Below are 15,898 nucleotides of genomic sequence, written 5' to 3'. Positions count from 1 at the left end.
GGTGTCCTTGAAAGGATGAACAAATTTTTAATGCAGTCATTCACACACTGGTGTTTTATTTATTTCAAACTGCTTTCTTAAATGACAGTATGGGCAGTCTGTGCACACGGTGTTCATGTAACAACGCTAACCAAGGCTGCAGCGGTTTATATCCGTGTACACTCACAGGTTTGAGGCGTGTGTGTGAACAGACAGAGAGAAACTGCTAAACTGGAGGTGCCTATGAAACAAAGAAAGGATTTCTTTTTTGTTTTGCTTTAATATGACATAAGACTCTATTTTCCATCTCTGTGGTCTGTGAGTTTTCTAATGTCTAGACCCACGTGTAGTGTTCTCTAGGGCACTGTGGTTACATAAGACGTTTCCAGGCATGGTTAGGGGCTTCCACTTCTGCCTGCTTATGCAATATAGTTTTAGGAGCCTCGTGTACAGATAGCTGGAGTTAGTCCAGGCATTACTCCTAACACATACAAACAATTTAATCTGCTGTCCTCACAGCAGCATCTCATAAATCATCCAACACCCAAGTGGCCCACTTTGCATTTACAGCATCAGTTCTGCAGTGGCTGTCTCTCCTTGCCATGTTATGTTTCGTGGATTCTGATAACAAAGTGCTCTACTAAAAGTCAAAACGCCTGAAGAGACTTGGTTGTGTGATCAGAGATTCAGGCCTCTCTGTCTGCTGAGCGCCCTGTCCCCATAAATTCACTTCCCTGTCAGGCCCTCCTCCTCAGCGGCCTCTCTGATTATCCAACTTCAGGGAGATCTGATGTTTTTAATTCATTGTCTTCAAAAGTGTGCACAACAGCTGTATTTCCTGATGTATTTCCTGGTCGAATCATAGAGGAGAGGTTAGAGATGAGCTATGAAAACTTTGGTGGCAATGTGAAACTTGCCATGCCTGTTGGAGGCAGATGTAAAACACATTGATAGCATTCAACTAAAAGTATTTCTTTGTAATAGATACATTCAAATATATAATAAAAATGTGACAGAAATGTCATCTGCATTTAATCAAAAGACATAATAATAATAATAATAATAATAATAATGAACCATATGCACATTCCAGGACAGCAATATCAACTCAAGTTATTCTCTGGAAGCAATGTTGTGAAGCAACACTATCTGTCACACTCAGCAATAACAACCCATCATCTGTGGTAAACAACCCAATACTTTTTCAAGGCAATCGTCATCCAGCCAGTCGGCTTATATACCAGGATGGCAGGGTGGGGGACTGCAGCAGCTCAACCTGCTGAAGAGAAACTGAGTTAAAAAAAGGGGGTCCACTTTATTTGAGACTCATTATCCCATATACGATATTAGTATCATATAAGGCCTAATGCTAATCAGATTCCTTGCCAATGAATATCAGGACTGGCAGGTCCACCACTAGCACATGTGAAAGGGTCTGAAGAAGCAGAAAACATTATGCTGCCTGTAATGTCGTTCAGAAAGGTTTCTTCATTAACTACAGGTTTCTCTAACATTATAACGAGCACAGCTGACTAATGAGGGAGGTGCAATTCTCAGGATGTATCACAAGCACATCAAGTTAACCAGCGAGGATACGAGAAACACAGGCCAGCACTCCTGGACTGTGAAATTGCCACGAGTATTGGAGGTTGTTTGAAAATCATTGTGTACAATGCATATAGATCAGTATTTAATGTTTGTCTTTCATATCATACACAAGACCAAAAACTGAGTGTGGTCAGGACTAGGGATGGGTACCGGTATCCGGTGCCATTATGGCAGAGCTACAGATTAAACTTCGCCCAAGGCGAAGTGGCGAAGCGGTCAGAAGTCTGGCTGTACTTCACAGCAAAAGATGCAAACTCAGCAGCCTGCAACAAGTGCTTTAAGCTGATACTGTGATACTGTGCAAAGGAAGTAACACCTCAAATCCGATGAAACACCGGGCGACGCATAGCGTTTTTTTTTAAAGCCAAGAAATGCGCTGTATTAGATAGCTTGCTGCGAGACTTCACACCGAGCACATCTACTGCGGGTGTGGTGCCTGTTATCGGACCCGGAGTTAGCAACATCCCCAAAAACCCGAAGAGGAGAGTCCTGGCCCCTAGCCCTGCCAGTGTAGCAGAAATGATGAGGATGATGATGCAGCAGCAGCCGTTCTTCTCTGCATGAGTAGCTTAATGTTGTTCGTGTGTAATTTACGTTGAGTAGGCTAACCACGTTATTACATTAATGCATGTAAGGTGAACTAGCAAACATCATCATAGCTACATGCGGCTGTCTTCTTGTTTGATGGCAGATGCTCCCTTCACCCTGGCCAAAAAGGCTAAAATGACCAAAGAAAAAGTGGAAAATAGTTACACATGAGAGGTTTTTGGACAAAGTTTGTGTTTTTTTCCATTGTTTAAGCACTGCTTCCAGCCAAGAGTGATACCATATATGCCCCACAGCTGCAGAAAAGGCTAACATTGTTATCTTTTTACAAAAAAAGAGCTAAAGACATCACAAACATGGTCTCAAAAACATATGTGTGTAAGACAACAGTCTTACACATTGGTGCAATAAATTTAAAACAATATTTCCAAAACTGGCAAGTTATGTTGCTTGTGGTTCTTCCCCTCAAAAACCTTTTCACATGATGAACACAAAAGACGCAACCAATCTACATACAGTGGCACATTGTTCTTCATGGATCATACAGTACACACACACCAAAAACATTATTCCACCTCAGCATCCTGTCTGTGTTCTGGGTCAGGCCAGAGAATCCTGGCCCTAGCCAGGCAGCGCGGGTAAAATCCTCTTACATGCCTGTCCCACCCCTGGCATGCATCTACCGATATGTCTAAGCAGGCTTCTTCCATGGCCTGGAGGAGGTGAACACGTCTGCCCTATGTCTGTCCTAACTAGGCCTTATTTTTTTTACTTTCACAGAGCACTGAGAGTTTTGTTTGACAATCTCTCTCGTTTAAGCTGGCCTGCACAACTGGAACTGAAAGCACAACATTTTATCGGAAACGATCAAAAAGTGAGTTTCTCCACATTAAAATGGGCTCTGGAGAAAGTCACTTAGTTGGGACACAATCAGATAGTGAGTCCCTGTCCAAAAGGATTCAGCGAGGTAAAGCAGTCTAAATTCTTCTTTTTCTTTTTTGAAAGGACGTCATATTGCTGGCAGTTGAAACTTAATGCAACACAAGAGGTTCTATGGCAGGGGTGTCAAACTCAATTGCGCAGGGGGCCAAAACTCAAGGCACACTTTAGGTCGTGGGCCAAACAAGATAAACATTCATTGAACACACTACAACAATGTTTTTTAAACATAAATATGAATAAAAACAGACAGGAATATCATTCCAGTTTAAATAAACTTAAAAAAATAAACTTTAACTTTAAATATTTTGCTCTTCATAAAAATATATCCTGTCAAAATTATGTAAGTTAGAAATATGAACATGCTGCCAAAAAAACCGCAGAAAAAAATAAAGAAAGCAAAGGTTGGAGCCGCATGTAGACGGAGCCGGGCGTTGCTTCAGGAATGGAACTAATAAACTGTGCGGGCCATTCAGTGTCGTACTTTGCCTCGAGTGCATCATTACACTGCAGCTGCATCTGAATCTGCACAGGTGCAGTTCAGCAAAGTCTTGAACAAAGTCTGACTTGGTTCAACATTACTTGGCAACAGGAAAAGTGAGGCAGGTTGCACTGGTGCATTTGTGACAGCTTCACTTGAAACGCCTTCACCGCATCATACATGTCCATGAACTGACAGATTTCCTTGCTGAGCTCAAAAACTCGATTGAGAATTTTTATCCCAACTCAGCCAGCGGACCTCTGTGATAAGGAATGTGGGCAAACTCTGAATCTATTTCCCACATAAAAGACTGAAACTGACGGTGATTTAAACCTTTAGCTCAGATAAGATTTACGGTTTGCGTTACAGTGATCATTACATGCTCCATTTTTAGGACTTTACCACACAGCCTTTCCTGGTGAGTGATGCAGTGATGTGCTGTTAAATCACCGGTACATTTCTCCTCCTGCATCTTTACTCCCATCCTGCTGACTAGTCTGCTTTTTTCACCGCACAGCACCGGCGCTCCATCTGTTGTAAGTCCAACAAGTTTGTCCCAGGACAGTTTCATGTCGGTAACACTTTGACAAACGTTTTTAAAAACGTCTTTTCCTGTCGTTGTCCCGTGCATCAATTTAATGTTCAATATTTCCTCTCCAAGGATGAAGATGGCCAGCTGTGCAATGTGCATCATGTCTGTACTTTCATCCACAGCAAGAGAGTATGCAAGAAAGTTTTTGCTTCTTTCACACAACTGTGTTCTTAAATCAGTGGCCATCTCACAAACCCGATCAGCAATCGTATTTCTGCTCAGGCTCACATTTGCCAAAATCTGCGTTTTGTCTGGACACAAGATGTCGCACAGCTTCATCCTGCAGCTCTTCACAGTGGTACCGGGCTAATTTGGCTCCTCTGCAACAATAAAACTTGCTTTCACAACAGCTTCACTTTGTGGTTTTGCTCTGGTGACAAACGTCTGCTGAAATGTCAGATTCTTCTTTAGCTCTTCTACTTTCTGTAGTTTATGCATTTGGGTTTTTCAGCTTATCCTGACGTTTTGTCTCGTAGTGCCGTCTTAAATTAAATTCCTTAATTACAGCCACGTTAGCGCCACTACTAAGACACACGGGTTTACCAGCATGTCTGTAAACACATATTCAGTCTCCCACTGGCGCTGAAAGGCTCTGCTGTAAGAATCAACTTTTCTCTCCACCATTGTGAGCGGCGAGCTTCACAATTACAGAAGTTTTTTTTTTTTTTCACAAATCATGGTCACAATACATAATGAAAACGTTGCCATTATACACACAAAAAAAACAAAAAACAAAACAAAACAAAAAAAGAAACCCCCCTCCTCCCCACCCGAAGCTCATGTAAAGAGAAACAGAACAAAACAAACAAAAAATGTACATCACACATCTGGAAAACACGTTTTTATATAGTCAATAAATGGGTTCCAAGTCGCAGAGAATTTTTGTTGTGATGAGAGAACTGTGTATCGAAGTTTTTCCAGTGGTAAAAAGAAAAGCACCTCCTTTAACCACTGTATGTATGAAGGAGCCTCATCAGACTTCCAGTGGAATAGAATAAGTCTACGGGCAAGCAACGTAGCAGACGCTATGGCATTTTCCTGAGATTTACTAATTTTGTATTGAGATGGCATAACTCCAAAAATGCCAATGCGGAAATCAAGCACTAAATTCTGCGCACTGATGTGAGATAATACTTTAAATATATTTCCCCAGTAATTATCCAGGTTCGGACAAGACCACATCATGTGACCCTCATTTGCTGGATTATGTCCACACCTGGGACAGGCAAGATCGGCTTCTGGGAAAAATTTTGAAAGCCTCTCTCTTGTATAATGAAGACGATGAAGAATTTTAAACTGAATTAAACCATGGCGAATGCAAAGGGAGGAAGTATGTATACGATTCAAGCAAGATCTCCACTCATCATCAGATAAATCCACCCCAACGTCTTTTTCCCAATTATTTTTAGTTTTTTCCCAAGTAATAGGCCTTAAGCTCTGCATCAGTTTGTATATGGCGGAGATTCTCCTTTTGCCAAAAGGATCCATTTTCAAAATGGTATCCACTTGATTTTTAGGAGGTAAGTAGGAGAATGAAGGAAACAATGTTTTTGCAAAACTTTGTATTTGCAGATATCTAAACATATGTGAGGTTGGTATATTGTAATCTCTCATCAGAGCGTCAAAGGTGTTAAAAGTTTCTCCTGAAAATAAATTGTAAAAAAATTTCAAACCATTATTGTGCCAAATTTGGAATGCTTTCTCTGAAATGGATGGCAAAAAAGGGTTAAAAGCAACAGGGAAAAAATTACTAACCTGTTGCAACAAGTGCCTTCTGAATTGAAGCCATATTCTAATAGATGTTCTTACAACTGGATTTGTTATTTTCTGTTTTTGATTTAGAGCTAGGGATGAGGTTAGGAGGGGAAGTGGATTAGACATCAGTTCCATTTTTACCCATCCAAGATCCAAGGCAGGCCAAACCTCTGTGTTACAACCTACATACAAAAGACACGCATTCACAATATATGGGTACACAAGTGTGTTTTATTTCAAAGTGTTTCAAACTTTACAGCGTTTGCAGACCCAGTGTCCATCATCCCTGCATTTGGCACAGGTGAATTTCTGACATGTTGCACAGGTAAACCTGCTGCGATTCCTGTTGCAGCTGTCTTGCACCTGGCACTGCGTTGTCTTTACAGTCCCTGGCACAGCAGCTGCAGCAGCTTCAGCAGCCTGCCTCTGTGCTAATATTTCCTTGTGCTGCATGAATTGGCAACGAAGTTGCTGAGCTAGAAGACTCAGAAACAATCTTCTTTTGCCTGTCCACCCTGTACATGCCTTGTACAAAATGTAGGCATTCACCGCCGCCAGGTCCAACATATTGTAGAAAACCGCTACTGGCCACCTGCATGTTGCTGCTCTTACGGAATACATCCGTGCCATTTGGTCCAACACGTCTACACCACACTGTAAAAGCAGAGAGAGAGAGTCATGAGTATATGTTTTTTTCTATAGGCCTGTATAGCACACATCAGATAACATTGTAGCGCTGGTGTAAAATTGTGCACACATTCACATACCTTCATGTGGTTATAGTCTGTTATCGTGTTGGGTTTCCCCTTTCTGCCGTCACCAATCGTCACGTCTTGGTGCATGGAACTTAGAACACACACAGTCTTGGTTTTTTTAGGTGCATAAATTGTCAAGGAGACACCGCCACTTCTAAGCACTGAAGTGGAGAATACCTCTCGCTTTGCAGTATCTTTTGCAAGTTGAGGAAGTTCACGCCGGACTTTATTCACCGTGCCCAGTAACCTTGTTTTGCGCTGCAGCAGTCTGTGCGACAGTAACAGTGAAGTAAAGCAATTGTCTGTTGTGACGTTTCTCCCATCATCCAAAAACAACTCCATCAGTTTCATGACCATGTTCTCTGCCAGCCTCTCTCCCTTCTGACGACTGGGGTCCTTTCCCAAGTAAGGAGATGCACTGCAGACATATTTGGTGTCCAAGTCCGTGGCCATCCAGAACTTGATCCCAAATTTGTCTGGCTTGGTTGCGATATACTGTGTGAATGGACAGTGAAGTGAAGCACGAACGATTTGCTACTGCACTGGGCATTCCAATAGGGAACAGTAGGCTTTTTGAATAGTTCAATTTGTATCCAGATAGCTAAAGGTTCAATTACTAAGTTGAAAAGATAGGGAGATAAACTACAGCCTTGCCTGCAGCCTCTACCAAGCTGAAAAATGTCAGAGGTTACATTATTTGTCCTCACTGCTGCAACTGGAGAGGAATACAGTATTTTAATCCATTTTCGAAACAATGGGCCAAATTCAAATTTATTTAGGACCACATGAAGATATGGCCATTCTATACGGTCGAAGCCCTTTTCTGCATCAAGAGAAATTATCATTTCTGACTTCTCTTTTGGTTCTGATGCATATAAAATATTAAATAGGCGGTGCATATTATAAAATGACTGTCGCCCTGGTATAAAGCCGGTTTTGATCAGGATTAATAATTTTTGGCAGTATGAGATCGATTCTATTAGCTAAGATTTTTGTGAGAATTTTGTAATCACAATTTAAGAGGCTCACCGGTCTGTAGGAGCTACATTGTGAGGGATCCTTACCCTTTTTGTACAGCACAGAAATTATGGCTTGTTACATAGTATCTGGTAGTTTCTCTTGAAAGAATATTTCCTGGTATACATCTTTGAGTACTGGTGCTACTTTGTCTATAAACATTTTATATAATTCAATAGGGAAACCATCAGGTCCCGGTGCCTTGTTACTTTGCATTGATTTAATTACTTCGACAATTTCACTAATGGTTATCTCTCTATCAATTTCTGTTCTGTCATTTACAGATTTTTGTGGAATCGGTAATCTATCAAGCATTTCAGCAACCTTTTTTTCATCAACCAGATCTGAGGTATAAAGATTGGAACAGAACATTTTAAACTGGTCATTAATGGTTTTCGGATCGGACGTCTTTTCTCCAGAGGTTTTACAGATTTCAGAAATCGTGTTAGCTGATATGGATTGCTTAATTTGATGTGCCAAAAGTTTTCCGGCTCTTTCCCCATGTTCATAGAACTTTTGCCTTGATTTGAAAAATAAACGTTCTGTTTGCTGAATGGACAGAATTTTGTATTCTGAATTTAGTAATAATTTTCTCTTATAGAGGTCTGGTGTTGGATTTTCTGCATATAAGCAATCAATCTCTTTTATACTGTTGGCTAGGTTGTTTATTTGTTGTAAATATTTCTTTTTTTGAAATGATACATAAGAAATTATCTGGCTTCTAAGATAGGCCTTTAATGCCTCCAATATAACAGTCATTTTCATCTCTTGGGTTTGATTTGTCTCTAAGAAAAACTGTACTTGCTCAGAGACCATTTTTTTAAATGAGTCTTTAGTTAGGAGTAAAGGATCAAGTCGCCAGGGCAGTTTTTGACTTGAGCGTTCATAAAAATTAACATCTAATTGTACCTTCTATGGTCTGAGATAACAATAGAGTTGTATTGGCAATCTAAAACCTTGGGAAGAATTCTATTATCTACAACAAAAAATCTATCCGTGAGTATGACCGGTGCACTGGTGAGAAAAATGAGAATTGTTTAGATGCAGGATTTTTGTTCCTCCAGGGGTCGAAAAAAGCATAAGATTGCATAAAGGATTTTAGAACATTACCCGCTTTTGAAATTTTGCTATCAGGTTTTGGATTTGATCTGTCGAGTTGAGGATTAAGCACGCAGCTAAAGTCACCACCCAGTATCAAATGGGACTCTGTTAAATCTGGCAGGTGTTTTAAAAAGGTACAATAAAAATTTGGGTCGTCCCAGTTTGGTCCGTATACATTTGCAAGAATTACTTGTTTCCCATACAACCTGCCCTGTATAATAATATATCTCCCTCTGGTATCCGCCACAGTTGATAGTGGAATAAATGGAATCCCCTTCCCGTGATCTATCCTCAAATTTTGAGCTAAATATTTGGCTTATCCATGTTTTTTTTAGTTTAATTGGTTCATTTGATCGGAGGTGTGTTTCCTGCAGATATACAACATCGGATCTCAATGATTTTAAATGAGTAAAAACCCTTGTGCGTCTGGTTTCTGATTGAGCATGCATTAAGACATAAGCAACATAGAGTATGCTGTGCAGTGCAGCGAAGAGTGCTCAGACCTCTACACTGAAGAAACCATACAGACAACCCATAAATGCATGGCACAACACAGACGAGGCACCACGACAGGACAAGACTCTGTACATCTGCATCTGCACTACTCTACTGCAGTACCCAAAGCACTTTACACAACATGCCTCATTCAGCGATTCACACACGTTTTCTATCTAATATTCATACTCCCATGGGGGCAATTTGGGGATAGTTTGCTGCCCGAAGATATTTGGCATGCTGACTGGATAAACCAAGTTTCATACCACCAACCTTCCAATTAGGAGATGGCCTGATCTACCTCCTGAGTGGACGAAACTAGAAACTTTGAGATATTGTAGTTAACATAAGTGATCATGTTGACCATAGTGTCTCAAGGGTATGCCCTGTTATTGTGTGTCAGTTAAATCTTAATCGCGTGTCTTACAGAGTTTAAACGCTTAAACACCAGCACACATTTTAGATCCAATAATTACACAGCTGCAAATGTAATACAACAATAAGTCATCATGACAGTTGGTTTTCAGGGAGGGTTGTCTGTTTAGATCTTTGTTTACTTATCTTGATTTTTTGTTTAAATATTAAATAAATGAATTAGAAATATATATCAAAATCACTTTGATCAGCAAACACATTCTTAAGCCAGGTGAGTCACAGCATTAGGGCAGAACATAAAGTTCTCATCCAGTTCTTGTAATCTGCTTATGATTCAGATTTTGATTTAATAATGCTAAAAAATAAAAAAAAAGCCCCTTTCTTCAATACATAAGTGATCCGTTCAAAGCAGTCACTCTGTTTTTTTTTTATCTGCCTTTAGAAGACATAAAGAAAAGGGAAGTGGGTAAACATGTGAGCCACTCTACCAGCAAAAACAGCAGAAATGGACCCTATGTGGACTCTAGCCTCTCAACCTCTGCTGTTCTGGAACACTTCAACACCAGAACCATCATCAGGGCCAAATTACCTCAAACACCGTGACACCAGCTGGGTCTCAGGAAGAAAAAAAACAGCAGTTTGCCTCAGTGACCACACTGACACACCTTCCTGCCAGCAGAGAGAAGTTTGACTTCAAAGAAAGTAAATCCATATCAGAGACACGAGCACAAATTTAATTTATGCATATCTTCTGCTCTTTTCATCTAATTGTGGTAAGAAAAAAAATATATAAAAATAAAATAAACTCACCTCAATAACTTCATTATATTTAATATAATCTTTACAATTGGTCTTATTCTGCCACACATTGCTGCACAATGTGAAATGCTCTGGAGACTCTTCTAACAGAAAATTAAATGTACGTTTTTTGCTTTTTCCAAAAGTTTACCATATTTTCCACACTATAAGGCGCACTTAAAAGACCTACACTCACCCCCTAACCCTGTGCCATCAGAAACTGAATTTGAATAAGCTGAAATTTTAGATGGCACTCATCATCAGAAAGGTTGCCGACCCCTGATTAAAAGAATGAGAAGTGTTGATTTTTCTTTTTTTACAGAGTTTGCTGTCTCAGTGATAGTTGTATATCATAGCACTTCAAACAGAGGTGATCCAGTAATGCTGCACTAATGAATTAAACTATTCACTAACTAAAGTTATTAAGTTAGCTAAAGAGTTGGGATGCTGTGTAAGACATAAATAAAGCTCAAATACAAAGGTCTGGACACTGTTTTGCATGTTTCCCTACTGTAGGGGTCTCTGCAAGCATACAGGGCTCTGAGAGGGTACAAGATGAACACTTTGGAATTCTGCTAGAAACAGTCGATCATATTTGTTTGTCAAAGCTGAATCCAGGGCAAACTAGGCTAAATTAGCGTTTTTAGCTAACAGCTACAATAAGTATAAAAGTTACTGTCCGGCTATCATTTGTTAACATGATGCTTGTTCACATGTAATACATTTATTACCAACCTGAGAGTTTATCTGCCTGTCATTCGACATGACGAATGACTTCTGAAGTCTTAATTCAGCTCAAGACGCTGTAGATTCAGCCCAAAAAACTGAATTTTGGAACTGAAACTGAACGGTGAGAAGTGAAACTGAAAATATTCGAGAGCTACATTTTTAAAGGACAAAATACAGTTTCAAAGCAAATGAATTCATTTTCAAAATATAAAATTCAATTTCAGTGTAGTGACCATCATTCTCAAACTAATACATTGAATTTCAAATTAAGCTAGTTCAAATTCAGTTTTAAAAAGCATTTATTCAAGTTACATCTGAGCAATTCAAATTTGAATTTAACTTATTCAAATTCAGTTTCTGATGGCACAAAGGTCTACCCATAGTGATAACACACGCACATTTATTAGGGCCGCAACGCTTCATCAAGTAATTCAGTTATTAAAAATCTTGGATGTTTCATTTAATACACGGCTCTGTAGCCTGACGTTACCACACAGTCCTTTATCAAAGCAACTGATCAACTCCAACATGAAGAAAAGCAAACTTCCATCCCCCGCCATTTGTTTTACAAAGAAAAATGTGCAGAAGTTCTAAGCACTCTAGCGGGACGAATTCTCTACTGCTGCCCTGTACGCTGTCTCATCTCCATCAGAGATGACCTCAGTCACAGTGGTGTCATCAGCAAACCTGACGAGGTACAGAACGCAGCCCTGTGGGGATCCAGTGCTGAGTGACAGTGTGTGGGAGAGTTTTGGGGCCAAGCAGGACTGACTGAGGTCGGATAGTGAGGAAATCTTTGAGCGGGTGGCAGGGGGGATCTGAAGGTGGTCTGATTTGGTGGTGAGGATGTCTGCCATAGTCCACAAAGAGCATCCTCACGTAGTCCTTCCTGTCCTCCAGATGGCTCTGTGAAGGGTGATGGTGATGGCATCCTCCGTGGACTCTGTGGACCGGTGGGGGTCAAGGCAGGTGGGTAGACAGTCTCTAACATGCTGAGACAGTATCAACACTTCATGACTACAGATGTGAGTGCTGCAGGTCTGTAGTCATCCAGGCTGTCTATACCAGTCTCTTTGGGGATGGTGGATGCCTTCAGATGGGAACAGTGGCACGAGTCAGGGAGAGGCTGAACAGCCTGGTGAGAATGCCTGTCAGCAGCTCTCCTGGGGTTCACTGCTCTCAAACTCCTCCTGACGTCAAGTTCCTGGAGGGAGAGTGATGAAGTTATGGGGCAGGGGGGAAAGGAGAGGTGGCCTCACACCAAGCAAAGAAGGTGCTGAGCTCCTCTGTGAGTTTCACTTTATTGTCATTGATATTTATATTTAAAAGTGCAATATCCCATCTGCCCTCCCGTCATATTTCTTATTTAATCACTAGTGTACATATATTTATATTTATAGATACATATATATTTAGTCATCTTTTCTCTTTTAACATGTCTCTAATATTTTGCTCCTTACTATTTTTCTATTTTCTTTTCTTATATTTTCTCCTACTGTATCATGCTGCTGAGTGACTGCTGCTCGTCAAACACATTTCATTGCAATGTTGACCCTGTGCTAACTTGCATATGACAAATAAAACTGAAAACTGAACTGAAAACGGAGTTTGAGGCTGCGTCTACACTAATGTGTTTTCGTTTGAAAACGCATCGCTTTCTCTCCGTTTGGGCCTCCCGCACTGTGTTTGTGCTGATGGAAAGCGCAGCGTTTTGAAAACGCTCTTGAAAACGCACACATTTCAAAACTGAGACTTTCTAAAACAATGACGCATGTTAGTCATGTGATGCAGTCATGTGACCAATTACACAAAGACAGCGGAGGGCATTATACAGCAGTTGTTTTGTTTGCTCTCAATTTTGACAGCCCTAATAAAGATTAATATCAGCTTGTACATGCTTCAGATAGCTTTAATTCAAATTCTTTAATTCTCACTTGCTTTGTGTTGTTTTTTTTTTTTCGCTACATAAATAAAATGTCACTGAATTAAATAACTGACATCCTAGACTTCTGACTTTCATGAGCTATAAACCATAATAATCAATATTTTTAAAACAGGCTTAAAATATTTCACTTTGTGTAATCAATAGAGAACACATGAAAGTTTACCTTTTTGTATGAATTAAACTTTTTCCCATTCCCCATTTTTCCCATTTTTTTTTAGATACTTATGTTTGGATAAACTATAAATGCTGATAAACATGTCTGTATGTTTATCACTATGCATAATGCAAGCTGGTGTCGATTCTGCGCACCACGACACACACACACACGCACACGCAGTGTGTCACTGCTCACAGTTCTTTATTTATAAGTAAGCATTTCCAGGCTGTTATCAGCGCCTCTGACTGTGAGGGTGACAGCTCACTTATAGCTCCTCCCCCCTTATTGTTCCCAGCGTGCTTCTCAAACAGGGGAGGCATGATTTGATGATGACCTCCAGCTGGGTTAGCCGGCCGTCTGCTCTGGAGCTGAGCCACAGACCGTACCCCGCTACGTAATGCTTGTTGTCATTCTTACGTTGAATGACTTGTAAGATGTTTCCAGTTTATCGTGATATAAATGGTCAAAAATGATTTACCTGACTTCTGTTTCAAATAGTACCAAATCTGAAGTTTGGGAGGAAGCAGATTTGTGATTTGTCTAATTTCTCCCACATGAAGACAGCAGTGTGGACTCACAGAGAAAGGAAGCAGGCAGTGTGACTTTCTGCAGAGGTCCTTCCTGCCAGGGGCACAAATCAGGTTAAATGTCATCTTTTTCATCTCCCCCTGCATTGATCTCATGGTCGTCTGTTCAAATGGTCAACAGATCCCTTTATGCCCTTTATGAAATCAATGCATTCCTCTGCCCAACTCATAAAAGCATTTCTCTCTCTTGCTGTCCTTGTTGTGCACTCACACACACACGCAGGCTGACTTTGCAGCACTTTTTTATGGATAATTATTTTGATGAATTTATAAGGCTATTGGCTGAGCCACACGCTATGAGCTGAAATGAAGTTTCCCTCCCATCTTCACCTGACCTTTAGTCATATCTTTCCCCACCTTCTTTTTCTCTCTTTCTTGACGTTGTGCTTTTATGATTCTCTACTCTTCTTTACATTTTTCCATCAGTCTTTCTCAATTTCAGTTTTCTCCCTCACAGTTCCTTTTCTCCTTTTCCTTTAGTTATAATACTGTGTTTGTATCAATTCAAACACAGTATTAAGGACTTTTTTTAATTAACACTTGGAAATGCATGTAAAGCCTGAGGTAAAGAAAAAAAAGTCTAAAAAAATCTATAGCAAAGGAACACAGCAGTGAAAGGAGGGAAAATATAAATTTTTAATGAATATTAGGAGCAATTACAGCCCTCCCTGATGAGTTCTACCTCACCACAGCACAGCATTAGCTCCCACCTCCTGTTTCAAGCTCTGAACTTTCCGTTTCTCTTCCTTTGAAACTTCAATGTTCCACATACACCCCCTCTCCCCCAACCACAAACTTAACTATCAGACCAACAATCCCCATCCGATGGCAGAAAGTCATGTTGGACTGGGAATAACACACAAACAAACCAATAAACAATCAAACAAACTGCTGCTTTATTCTCAGCTTTGTATTAACAGAAGAGTAAAACATTCCACACAGAGAAGTTCATATAGAAAATCCTGCTTCATTAAGATGCTTGTCTTCATTTCTATGACTAACAGTAATTTTGTAGAGCTAGACAAGCTTGATCTGTTACAGTACAACTCTCCCAACTGTGACATATAAAACTGCATTTGCACCAACACGACAACCACAGAAACACCTCTTTATCTCATTTGGAATAGAGTGGTATCTCCCAGATTTGCTCTGTTTCAATGAAAAGGGAGCGCTTCTCTAGAGTAAGCGCTTCTCCCCACTGAAGCATCCATCAGTACTTGGGAAAAAAAGAAAAAAAAAATCAATGAAAATACAAAAATAAAAAAAGAAAGTTGGAGTAAAGATCAGGGTCCCCAGACTTTTCAGCTACCAGTTGAAGTGCATCTCATGAAAAGCTCTTTACCAGTTGCTTTAAGGCAACTGTTGTTTGGGTTTGGCACTAGATAAATAAAATTGGCAGTAGCTGGACACTCACTTCTCTCTGGTACTCTGGTTCATTATGGCTCTTTCCTTTTGGCTCTCGGAGGAGGTGGACACACTTTTTCTCCTCTCCCTTATCTTCCCTGCTTATGTCCTTGTCTAGTCTCCTGTCTGTTTTGTATTACTTTCCCTGGAACACTCTCTCACAGTCTGTGTCTAAAACCTAAAGAGAATTATGGATTTGATCAACTGGTCAAGTGCCCTGGAGGGACTTTCCCTGCCGGATACACGATGGACGGGTGGCAGAAATTGAGGGTCGTGTGCCTGGCAGGGACTGTCGCTCGAGGACGCTGAAGATATCTACCTATTCGGAACCATGATAACAGGGTTCTTGCTGATCGGAGCTGGCTTGGCCCTGGCTTATCAGAGAATTAAGAAAGCGGACCCGACTTTATAACTTACTACTTCGCAGCTAATATGCAATACATAGCTTATTGGCTAGATGATACAGTTATAATGGGAAGTTGGTTGGACATGGAGCGAGAGGACTGTATGCCTTATTCTCTCGGTGCAATTGCATTGTCTCCTGTTCGTTTTAAAAGGACGTACTACAACTGTAATCCAGTTATTCACAATACAATTCAAATCTGGAGACAGATCGTGAAAGAGTATAGACTCAG

General features: G+C 40.4%; 1 protein-coding gene across 1 annotated transcript in view; it reads right to left on the bottom strand.

Moving 5' to 3' along the window:
- The window catches only part of LOC120731844 (receptor-type tyrosine-protein phosphatase gamma-like), a 278,578-nt gene that overhangs the window by 128,925 nt on the left and 133,755 nt on the right, over positions 1–15,898 (bottom strand). The window lies entirely within an intron of this gene.

Source organism: Simochromis diagramma, unplaced genomic scaffold, assembly GCF_900408965.1.
Source record: "Simochromis diagramma unplaced genomic scaffold, fSimDia1.1 OVJJ01000352.1, whole genome shotgun sequence".
Lineage (NCBI taxonomy): Eukaryota > Metazoa > Chordata > Actinopteri > Cichliformes > Cichlidae > Simochromis > Simochromis diagramma.
The sequence above is the reverse complement of the archived record's forward strand: the minus strand, read 5'-3'. Positions and strand labels throughout refer to the sequence as shown.